The sequence below is a fragment of the Chlamydotis macqueenii genome, chromosome 1, assembly GCF_036417535.1.
Source record: "Chlamydotis macqueenii isolate bChlMac1 chromosome 1, bChlMac1.mat, whole genome shotgun sequence".
Taxonomy (NCBI): Eukaryota; Metazoa; Chordata; class Aves; order Otidiformes; family Otididae; genus Chlamydotis; species Chlamydotis macqueenii.
In genome coordinates, this window is record NC_141556.1 from 139564422 (window position 1) to 139577140 (window position 12719).

The 12719-nt window shown below is 40.6% G+C and overlaps 1 protein-coding gene across 1 annotated transcript in view; it reads left to right on the forward strand.

Moving 5' to 3' along the window:
• The window catches only part of NLGN4X (neuroligin 4 X-linked), a 186402-nt gene that overhangs the window by 794 nt on the left and 172889 nt on the right, over positions 1–12719 (forward strand). The gene's annotated exons all lie outside the window — the stretch shown is intronic.

The window sequence follows — 12719 nt, forward strand, 5'->3', positions numbered from 1 at the left end:
GCGCGGAGAGGGGCAGGAGCGGTACCCCATGCTCAGTGTGCGCCCAGGGTTTTTCGGGGAAACACAAAACCAACACGTAGGTTTTTGGTTAACCACTTCCCTCGCCACCACCACAGCCGCAAAAAAATCAAAAGGGGACGCGGGGGGAGGGAGCGGGGGGTGAACAGGGGAGGCGGCTGCTCAGGGGAAATCTTGGTTCTTCTTGGATTCAGCGGTTCGCCCGTTTTTGCTTTAGCTATTCCGTGGTGGGTTTTCCGTCTTCCTTCCCCCCCCCCCCCCCCTTTTTCTTTCTTTCATTCTTTTTTCCTTTCTTTTTTTCCTTTTCTGGGCTGGGGTAAAATGCCCGCTTTTGTGATGGGCATGGGTTTCCTTCCGCACGTGATGGAGCGGGGACTGGCACTGGGGAGAGCCGGCGTGCGCGGAGCGGTGGCGGCCGGGGGGGGGAGTGTTGCAAAAAGAAGAAAGGAAAAACAAGACACACGCCACCACCGCTCCCCCTCCATCCCCAGCTCGACAATAAATCGGCTTCTCTGCAAAGCTGGGGCGGGGGCGGGCGAGGCGGGGGCTGGCGGCGTGAGGCGCCTTCCGCAACCGCCGCGGCTTCGCCCCTTCCCCGGGGGAGAGGTCGCCGCATACCCCCCCCGCATACCCCACCGCCCCGGGGAGCGGGGGTGCCCCTGCTGCAGCGGCCCCGGTGTGATGGACGCCCGGGAGACAGCGGAGGAGGGGGAGCGGGGGGGCCGGCAGCCACCATTCAACCCCCCCTGAACATTTCCGCGGGCGCGCAGAGTCGGGTCGGGCAGGGCGCGCCCCCGCGCAGCCGCTGCAGAAGGGTGCGCGGGCGCGGGGAGCGGTGGTGGGTCGCGGGGAGGGGGCGGGGGCAAGAAGTGGGTGTCCCGCCGTCGTGCCTTGAGCGGGGCTAAGAATAGATGGCGGCGCGGCCGGGAAACTTGGTCGATTGGGAGGGGGGCGGGAGGGGGCGGGGGGGAGGCAGCGAAGTTTGCGGGGGACGGGGGGGGGGCGGCAGTGGCGGCGCGTGGCCGCCAGGTGGCGGTGCGGACCCTTCCAGCCGCGCCGCGCGCCGCCTCCTCCACAGCGCGCCGCAGCCGCGCGCGTTCCGCCGCGAGGCCGTCCCGCGCCCGCCGGCCCTACGTGGTGGGGGGGGGGCTTGAGGGGAACGCGGCCAGGACCTGGCGGGCCAAGGCCGGGTTTGAAGGGACAATTCTCTTTTTTAAATTTTTTTTTTTTTTTTTTAATTCGGATAGAGATGGGGGTGAGAGCGGGGAGGTCGGAAAATGTGCGGGATGGGAGAGGAGGGCGGGAAACTCGCGGAAAGGCGGAGTGGGGCGCGGAGGAGCGGCTCAGGGCTGGGCTGGTCGGGAGCTGGGAGCCGGCGCGGGCAGAGGCGGTTAAACTGCCGCGCAAGGTGCCTGCGTTCGGGCTTTCGGCGTCCGTGGGCCTTGTGGAGGTACCGCGTGTGGTAAGGATGGCGGAAGCGCACATCCAAGTTTCGATGTTCTGTGTTCAGAAATCAACCACCACTGGAAAAGAAAAAATAAAGGAAAAAAGACCTCTTTAGCCATGTTTGATTCGTGTTGAAAGCACAACGCCTGTAAAATTCGAGACTGATTTTTGTTTTAAAATGATTAACAATGTTAAGGGCATATATGCATGTATTTAGAAGTAGGTGATCAGAAAGCAATGCTTAATTGGATGAATTTGCAAGCAGTTACACCAAGATGGAAAGCTTTGATATTTTTCTCCTCCTAAAACATAAATATGACTGCTGATTTAGATATCTCATATAAATAGAAAGGCAGTAGTCCACATCCCATGGGACACAAATTAAGTTTATTAATTATTAGATGTATAAATCCTTTGTTAGCATCAAAGAAAGAAACTATTTTTTCTGTAACCCTAATAAAATAAGTAATTATTTCCACTAATAAGAACACAACTTTGCTTTGTAGAAGTGAGCTGATTCCGTATGTCAAATGAGCCCCACATTTTATTTTCATTTTACTTACAAAATAAAGATTTGATATTAGATCTATTTGTATCACCTATGTAGGCTTCTATATAGGTAGCACCCATATAGATGTGCATTAAGACAGGACATTTCAAATATTTTTTGCTCATACTACTGAGTAGGGGGTTGGATGCATTGTCTTATGAATCACATTCCAATGAATCATTGAAGAGTAAGAACATGAAAACATGCCATGCAGTTTCTGGTAATTCAAAACAGCAAGATCTATGATGGCACATAATTTTCTAAGAATAACATAAAATGGAATTTAATTTTGACCTACTCATTTTTATCATCTTGGAATTATTACCCCTTTGTGTATAAATACAGCTGTTGTTGCTCTGTCTCTATTCATATGCCTATATATCCTATAGATGCAATTATTGTTGGTATGCTGTGTGCAAGTATGACCTATTAAGCTGTATCAGGTACTAAAACTGAAATTCAGTTTGGCATCCAAAATGCCTTGGTCCTCAGGAGGATTCTGATTCAAAGCTAGCTTAAATATTTTTTTTTTTCCCTACTGAATTTAATGGCCTTTAGGTTTGGTCTCTACTGAAAAACATTTGTGTAGACAAGAAAATACATTTTCTTCCTTCTGCATTTCTGGAGGGAGTGATTACTTTCCTAGTATTGCTTTAAAATGCAGTGCTGTGGCACAAACGTATAGACTGTAAGTAAAAAAAAAAAATCCTGATTTTTGTTCTTGATCAGCAAAGTGCAGTCGTCCGTGGTGAAATGTCATTTTTTTTTTACAGGCATCACAATGCAAGCAAACAAAAGCAAGCCTCATAGTGTGAATGAAACAGGCCAACTGGATTACATTAGGACAAGGGACAAAACCGATAGTTTTACTGGAGATGCTGTGCTATCCTATATATTTTTTATTCTTACATAGTCTTTATCTTTTTAGCTGATCCCATGTTCTTGGGCAGATCATTCAGTTGACGATTTTTTTTTGTTTGATAAAAATGTCAATCTTAATAGGCATCCTTCTGCTAAAGACCTGTCATGAAGAGAGGAAGGCAAGAGGCAGAAAAACTGTTTAAATGAAGCTTTGTATTAAAGATATCGTATAGCAACAAGGATTTATTTGCCTTTTTATTTTTTTTTTCCAAAAGAGTGATTCAAGGAACATCTACTGACTGCTGCATAGAGGTTTGCACATTTGTTTTTGACAGATTCTCAATACAGCCTCCTCTTGGCCTTTCAAACACACATGCTGCTATTTGATGGCTGAATCACATAGTGTAAAGAACAGCTCCACCTGGGTAGGACAGGAATAAGCATCATGCTATAACCAGCATATAATTTAGTCATTCTGTCACTTGAAGACTTGTCATCGAGATTCAAGATCTCTTCTGCATGAGTAAGATTGGTTAGTGATGTGCACTGAATTATAAGGCTGTGTGTCTTTAAAAAAATAAAATCTAATAAAACCAAAAGATAAACATGAGCCGCACAAATCAATATAAGGCTCTCATGTCCAACGGCAGCTGTCCTCTGTCACAGTTCAACTCAGGTGCTCTCAAGCAATGTTTGTAAAGCATTTATGCTGTGAGCCATTTTGATCCTCACACCTGATAGCATTATGTACTCAACTTTGTCACCTTTTAACAGTTCTCTGCTTCTCATTGTGTTTGTTTTAGTAGTCCCCAGATCACATTGGGGGGGAAAAAAAAAAAGCACCAATAAAAAACCTCCAACCAACCAAACAAAAGAAGCCCACTTTGGTATCTAGCAGAGGAAAAACAAGTTTTATTGATAATACCCTTGGAAAATTATTTGCACTGAGATAGGGCACAATGCTAATCAACTTTTCACAACTTGAAAATGGATTTAAGGGCAGAGAAGAGAAAATTGAAAAATATAATTTATAGACAGTTTGCAGTGGTTGAATTCAAAAGGTAGGAAATTTTTCTGAAGATGTTACATGCAAGCTCGTCTCTCTTTAACCCATGTAAACTAACAGGGACTGTTTTCTGAATTTTGACATTAGAAGTAAGCTGTATATGAAACAGAGTGACTTTGTGGTTTGCATGTACAGCTTGCATGAGGATCTGAATAGAGGCAGCCCTTGTAGAACATCAGCTTTTCCTGTGAGATCTGCAGTGGGCTCTACCAGTGGCCCGGCTAATTCCAACCAAATGCGTGACCACATGCTAGAACAACCCCTAGCTAGGAATGCTCAGATTTGTACTGTAATAACCCCAAAATAAATTACAGTCACTGATGTCACAAGGTACGATTCTTTCTTTCGGCTGTCTTTTGTGCTGAGCCCACACACCACTTAGAGTCATAAGACGTGTTTCGGTAAGTGTGTGCCACTGACTAGCTTCAGTAGAGCGTTAGGATTTTCCATGCTTGTCTTTCTTCTGTTATTTACGTGCTCACTGAGATTTGCAACTTGACAGGGAGGCTGAGCCTTTCAAGAGAGGTAAGCTTTGAAAATGAATGGCACTCGTATTAGAAAAACATACTTCAGGCAGTATCACAGCAGACTGATTCAGTTCACTCTGAAACTAGAGGAGTACCTACCTGTCATAATTTACTGTTATTCAGATAGCTCCCTTTAAAATCATTATTTTTCATTGCTTATAGAGGGTCTATTTTTAAATACTGCATAGACTGAGATAGAATCATACTAAAGAATGATTCTTTTGTTAGATAGAATATAATAATTTCATAATAATGTAACTATGTAAGAGATTTGTACAATAAAATGTTTGGGTTTTTTCCTAGATTAGCCGTCAGTCAATTATAGCTAATTCCGCAGTGGCTGTGATGATTTCATGTATAGCATGGATTCACTCATTTTTATTTACTTGCATATAAGTTTATTTTTAAATGAATAAAAAATAATTTTGATATTTAGTTACACAAATCATTGAGACTAAGCCAGTTCAATATTTCACTGTAATGGATGACAGATGAAATAGTTGCAGCATCACTTGCTGGTAACAAACTTCCATCTAACACTATCTTTCAGATTTGCATCTGTTGAATGCAGTAAGCAAAAATATATAGCCTACGGCTTCTCAGTGTAAATGAGCCCAGAGGTAAGACCCTTCATTTGTCCTCCAAGTGGTGGTAGTCACTGTCATTTAGGAGAGGTCTAGTACAGCCAGAAATGGAAGAGGACAATCACAAACAGACCTTTGTGTCCCCATGTGTTGCTTGAAGTGGTCTAATGGCTTGATTATTTTCAAAATGCTTATTGCTGTAGTGTCTAGGGTGGTTACAGGTCAAGTACAGACCTAGAAGGAACAAGTTTTCAAGCTCTTGGGACCGTGCTCTGTAATGTTACTGTCAAGTTAATGATCTTTCGAAGACTGACCAGCCATCTTGATCAGTGCCATCATGTGGTGATCTTGTGATATTGTTGCCAGACATGTCTGGGTTGGCAATCAAGTTTCTTTATGTTTTAAAGTCTGTTAGTGAAAAAATAGTCAATTTAATGGCAACGAGTGTTCTTTCCAAAAACTGTTTAGGAATACTATGGAGTGGGCTTAAATAAATTAGATATATTTTCTGTAACAGGATTTCTTTTGTGCTTTTGGATGCTGATGGAAAGCAAGTGGCCAAACTTCAATAACTCTTCAGTTTGTTGTTTTTTTTTTTAATTCCAAAGCAGACTGTGCAGTAATCAGCTCCAAATACCCATTTGTTCTATTCCAATAAACAAATCCTACATTATATGTCATACTTTTCACTTCTGATATGCAAAAGCCCTACTTTCTATCCATCCAAATATCATAAAACAAGGAAAAAGCTGATAGCCTCACCTTGAAATAAAGAATTTGGAATGGAACCAGATTCTTCATGTTTATTACTGTATCTTCATTTCATGCTGACTTTTGTAGTCTTGATTTTAGTTGATTTTTAAGTTTTCCATAAATCTTAAACTTTCAAAGTAGATGTGCTAGCCAGCTTTTCATCTGTTAAATAAAGTTGTTTGCAGATACTATGCTGAAATTTGCTATTAAAAAAAGGGAATTACTCAAAATTTATCAGTAGTATAATTATACATTTAAAAATTCTTTTTCTGAAAAAAAAGTAAAACTTGTTTTCCTTCCTCTCTACTACTTTACTTACTTTACTCCACCAATCCATATTGCTTATCCATGAAATACCTCTTTCAAGCACTTGGGCATACACAGAACATGTTGCAAATTACCTGAAAATTATATAGGGACTGTGTTATGCTTTGAGATATGGTTCTACCTTTGCTGATCTTCTGTGAAAGACTTTTCAAATGAACAAAATTAGTGTATTATTTATATGGGAACATATAAGCTATATGCCATCTAACATAAAATAAATTTTCACTCATTTTATTATTGGAAGTAGCATAGACCATTAATATGAACAGACTCGTGTAATAGGACTGAGACTAACAGATTATTGACAGATTAGTGTCACAGGACCAGGTCTTGTTGGATTCAGTGCAAAGATTCCTGGTAATTTCAAAAGGCTTTTGGTGAGGTCCTAAGAGTAATTAGTATTTGGATAGAATTATGTGGTACTTGCATAGAACTGGCAATGTCATATAGCTTAAAAGTTTTCTGACAACTTCATGTTCAATTCTGCTAATGAAATTGCCTTCAAACCTTTGAAAAGTAAAAAAAGAAGCCAGTAGGCTTTGAAGAATAATACATCTCCATCCCTTCCTTGAAGAGCTTGTTATAGGTATGGATGATTATACACTCTAGAAAAGTATCCTATGTGATGTAGGAGTGTGTACTGTCTTAACTCATCTTCTTTTGGTGGCTGTGTTTATAAAGACAAGTGGTGGTACAGACTTGTTACTATCTGTGATTTCTTCCCGAAGTTTCTTGGATTTTCTTTTAAACAGAAGCTGGGGACCTATTAGTAACTAAACTGATGGAGTACGCACATCCATTTTGTATGCCCTTCTGTGTAGTCATCTTGTGAGCTGTGGCTGTGCTGAAGGGACAGTTTTTGCCTTATCTCTGTACTAGCTTTGTAGTACTGTTCAATTATGTCCCTGGATTTTCAGTTGCACTGTTTCTGGATCGTAGATTTCAATATTGTTTTATTCTGACAATAATATTTTATTGTCACCAAAAAAAAAGGGCAAAAATCCTCTCCTGGATTCCAGAGGAAGTGTGTAAAAAGAGATGAAGCCCATGTGAATTCGGTACATCTACCATTACCAAAACTCTCTAAAGTTTGTAAAGTAATAGGACTGTGTCAGGATGTCATGGGATGTCTCAGGCAAAAAAAGAAAAAAAATTCCAGCAACAGCCAGAGGAAGCAACCAGTGAGCTATTGCTGTATGAAATGTTCCCTTTGCTCAAATTTTACAGCAGATGGTTCAATGCAGGGCTTCAAGAAAACATTCATCAATCAGAGTGTTGCTTCTCTGTCAGGTACATAGACACTGATTTGTTGGTTGGAGTCTCCCAAGCCAAAGGTACCTTTATCATTAATGTAATTATTATAATGTCTGCCTACTGCATTTTACATAATTTGCAAAGAGAAGTTCTCAGTACACAGTGGCATGCAGAAGTAGAACTTTCTGCAAATTATACACAGCTGGACAGGTGAGCTGTGATGCCTGCGGCTGTGAATTTGTATTAACACAGCCAGCAGTAGGTCTGCTGCCTGAATTAGAGATGTTCAGTGTGTGTAGGTACCAATGTGCAGTTGGTGAACTGGGGACAGATGATGCAGATCCACTGTTTTTGACAGATTAAATAATAGCAATTGGCATAACTGGAAATTAATCTTGGAGCTGGAGGAAATCTCTTTAGGAAAAAGCTAGCATGTTAATTTCATGCTTATTGTGATAATACTTTGCTTTAGTTCAGGTGCACCAGTTATAATGCAAAATAGGTGGACTTAACTGCTTCAATCTAAGCAGGTTAACAGTTACTAAGAAAATACATTACTTTGCTGAATCTTGCATTTTTATGTTTTTCTTTTTCTCAAGATCTTGTAGCTGTATTTGCATTATGGCTTTTGAAGATAAATGCTTAGTGTTTATATTGGTTTGATGTCATCTTTACATACAGATAATATCTCAGGTATTTAGGAATTTTAAAATGTAGGTCAGCTGACACATTTCAAGAATAGCATAAATTAGAAGGGCCAGTAAGATTTGGACTGCGAAAGACTTGCTGCATTGATTTCATAGAATCATAGAATCATAGAATGGTTAGGGTTGGAAGGGACCTTCAAAGGTCATCTAGTCCAACCCCCCTGCAAGGAGCAGGGACATCCCCAACTAGATCAGGTTGCTCAGAGCCTCATCCAGCCTGGCCTTGAACGTTTCCAGGGATGGGGCCTCCACCACCTCTCTGGGCAACCTGTTCCAGTGTTCTATAACGCGCATCGTAAAAAAATTTTTCCTAATTTCCAGTCTAAATCTACCCCCCTCTATTTTAAAACCATTACCCCTCGTCCTATTGCAACATGCCCTACTAAACAGCCTTTCCCCATCTTTCTTGTAGGGCCCCCTGAGGTACTGGAAGACCGCTATCAGGTCTCCCCAGAGCCTCCTCTTCTCCAGGCTGAACAGCCGCAACTCTCTCAGCCTGTCCTCATAAGAGAGGTGCTCCAGCCCTTTTATCATCTTTGTGTCCCTCCTCTGGACCCTCTCCAACTGGTCCATGTCCTTCTTGTGTTGGGGGCTCCAGAACTGGACACAGTACTCCAGGTGGGGTCTCACCAGGGCAGAGTAGAGGGGGAGAATCACCTCCCTCGACCTGCTGGCCACGCTTCTCTTGATGCAGCCCAGGATGCGGTTGGCCTTCTGGGCCGCAAGGGCACATTGCCAGCTCATGTTAAGCTTCTCATCCACCAGCACTCCCAAGTCCTTCTCCTCAGGGCTGCTCTCAATCCATTCTCTGTCCAGCCTGTATTTGTGCCTGGGATTGCCATGACCCAGGTGCAGGACCTTGCACTTGGCCTGGTTGAACTTCATGAGGTTGGCATGGGCCCACCTCTCCAGCCTGTCCAGGTCCCTCTGAATGGCATCCCTCCCTTCCAGCGTGTCATTTGTCTGTAGTGATCTGGTACGGAGGTGAGATGTTCCTGAAATGCAGTGGGTTAATGGTGCAGTTTGCGTGCACCGTTTTCTTACATTGAGAGGTCATGGAGTGGCATGCAAGCACAAGCAAAAGTAGTTCCCCACTAGAAGAGTTGGCTCATCTTCATTTGCCCTATAGTGTAGCAAAGAAATATTTTTCCTTGTCAGGCTGTATTTTCCTTTCCCTGTTTGCTCTGGAAATAAAGTGTTCTAGTGATCTGTCCTTCTGCCCAAATCTATCTGGTTTAAGAGTTTTGCCTTCAGAAAACTGAAATTAGAACATGTAGTTAGAATCTTTCATTTTCTCGAGTTCTACCTTTCCTCCAAGGTTTTTGTTTGTTTGTTTGTCTATTTTTCATTTTCCTGAATCTTTGTCATTTATCTTAGCATCCCAGATCCTCTGAAGTTCTTTCTTCCATTACGACTTATTAAAGGTGTAATATTGGTCAGTATAATGACAATGACTTCAATAGCTAAAGCCAAACACCCATTACCTCTTGGGTGATTTGTATGAGCGGTTCTGTTATGCTGAAATGGAGTGTCTTTTTGTGAAGGATTGTTTTTTGTTCTCGCAATAGAAATTATATTAACAATATAGAAGTTACATTAACAATACTGTAGAAAGGACAGGAGATGGGAGTGGGTGTAATAGTGGTAGTGTGTTGAATTCTCTTAGCTACTAGCTACATAAGAATGGAAAGCGAAATAAATCTTGCATTTGGTATACGAGTAAAAGATCACTGGACCACAACACTCCACAGAAACATCCTTCTGTGGTAGACTTCAGTTTCTGTTTGCTCCTGGAGGGTGGTCATTTGGTTAGGCTTGCTACTTCACTGCTTTCTTAAACCAGTTAGGACTGGTTCATTCAAGAGGAACCAAAACTTGTAAAGTTGGAGAAGATACTGTCTAGAGCCAGAGACATCAACAAGGATGATGGAGAAATAGTCCAGTTCCATTTTGGAATAAAATTCATGGGTTTCTTAACAGCAGTGATAGCATTTGTAACACCACTTCTACCTGTTGAGGCCTGAAAGCTAAACACTGAACATGATTATGTCTAAGATGAGGAGACGGCATATTCCAGTTCTTACCTTTTCCTTTGTGCAACATGAGGATGCTTCTTAAATGACCCAACACATTTGTTATCCCTAACTTGGTGTGATGTTTTCCTTCTCTTACTTTCCGTTGTCTCAAGATGCCCATCCTAGTCAGAAACTGTAGACAGGCAATGAATTGCAGACAGATTACCAGTTCCAAAGGAAGGTTAACATGATTAGCTTTCACAGAAAAGAATAATGATGGAGAAGAGAGAGGGGGGTAAGTGAAGAAGTCAGCTGCAAAACAAGTACAGGTCTTATCACTAAAGAAACAATATGAGAACTTAACAAAAGGATAGACGTGCAGGGATGACACATAGGGACAGTAGATATACTAGAGCATAGAGACTAGAGTAGTAAGAGGAGTGACAATTCAAATACTGGGTTCTGGAGAGCTTATAATAGCAGGATATCAGTCAAGGCAGACTTAGAAAAGGAGGTGATGCTTTTGGACATCAGAGTTTGGTTTAGTCTGAGGGGATGCAGAAGTAAGTTCACTATATGGATCAGGGTAAAAATGTAATTATTATCACTCTGGAGGGATCTAGATTGTATTCTTTGAAAATGAGTCTGAGTTCTTCTGAATAATCTTTTAAAATATCATTTGTCCAAATAAAACGTCTACTGAAATATCACCATTGCTTTTTAAGGAAACTGTATCCAGTGATATCATCACTGAATGTATTTCTATTTAGGATTGTTTCTTTGTTTTTATCTCATTTTTTTTTTCCCAAGAATTATAATAAATAATATTTTTCCATTTAATTTCAAATACATGGGGGTTTGGAGTGAGTTTTTAGGTTTTTTTTAATATATGTTGGTTTTGTGTTTTTTATTTTTTTTCCCCAGTATGGCAAATTTTACTATTAACCTGACCTTTGTAAGAGAAATTAATCTTGCAGAGAATTACATGCAGAACGTGGAGAAATTTACCTGTGATTATATAAAGGCAGGCTTAACAAACTATGTGAGTTTTGATGGTTCTGTCACTGGTATATGGCGGGGTGGGGCAGGGGAGAAAATTAGAGTAAAATGTGTCTTCATCCTACTCATAAACAGCACTCACAGATGTTAATGTTATAGTTGAAGAAAAGTCTGTGCAGGTGCTGCTGTACCGTTACCCCACATGTAAGTTATATTTCATAGTTACAAATCTTTTCTTTGATCATTTTTAGGAGCGAAATAGTGGTGTACCTCTGCCTAGCCCAAAACTCATCTTTTAAAATAGTGATCTTTGATGAGACATTAGGCAACCAGAAGAAATGTGCTTTTGGAGTATGCAGAGTATTAGCCTTCTTTTCCTGTCCTTAATAAACAAGCTTCCTCTATACACATAAATGGACATAATGCATACATCATCAATTTTAGGAGCCCTTTTCCTTCACTTGCTCTGAGCTGTATATTTAAAAGAGTACAAGCATGCCTAAGATCTCATTAACATTGTTTTTACATTGGTTTATACCATTGTCTTCAGTGGCACTGTGCCTAATATTTGAGTGTCTAAAAGTGTTAATTTAGTGCTTAAAAAGATCTTCCAGCATTTTTTTTCCTGCTTTTGCAGTTAGCTTCTCATCATTTAATGTTTTAATTTGGCAAGAGTCTGTTTTCCACTAAGAAGAACTTGTTCTCTGGGGAGTAAATTGTTTACCAGCCAGCCATACATGTTTGCCCTAGTGAATGTGAGTGAAATGGTCCATCACAAATTCGTGTAACTGCATTAACTTTCTTGACACTGTGACTCCCAAAAGTTAAGACAAGAATAAAGGTGAATGAGAGGAGGTGGTGAAAATGAGATTTTTGAACATGATACACATTTTATTATGTGTAAATAGGCTTAGAACATAAGCAAATGAATTATAGAGATAAAATTATCTTTTAAATTTATTTGTCCCCTTTAGATTATTCTTGTTAAACGGCAGGTTTTTGTTTTATCAGAATTTAAATTCAGATGGAAATCTTTTAAATGCCAAATCCATGCTAACTTCTAGTATGTGCTCAGACTTTGTATTTAGACAGGTAGACGTTTCATGTACAGAAGGATAAAAAATCAAATGGAGGAGGAAAAGACATCCACCACAACATACTTTATTAGCTTATACTAATTTCTTTTTCTGCTCTGACATGCACAAGGATTGATTATTTATAGTACATACTTTCTATGAATAAATAAACACTGAATTTTATGTAAGGAAATATCTCAGCCCAGAAGCAGTTTTCTAGAGAAGAGTGATAAAAAGTCTGGCTGAAGAAGTCTTTTTTTTTTTTTTTTTTTTTTAGAACAGTATTTTGTCTTTATTTGCAAAAACATAAGCATTTTTTTTAGCAACAAATAAATAGAATAGATTAGAAAAAGATAAAGAATCCAGACGTTCACTTGACTGTAATATGCTTTCTGAAGTCTTTCACATATCTTTGAGAATAGGATGTTTTTTAGGGTGGAGAGAGCAGCACAGGAATGGATTTCTTGTTTTTTTTTTGTTTAGTTTTGATTTGGCTTATGTTCTGTAGGAGGCAAAAGAGTTTTCAGGTATCTAGA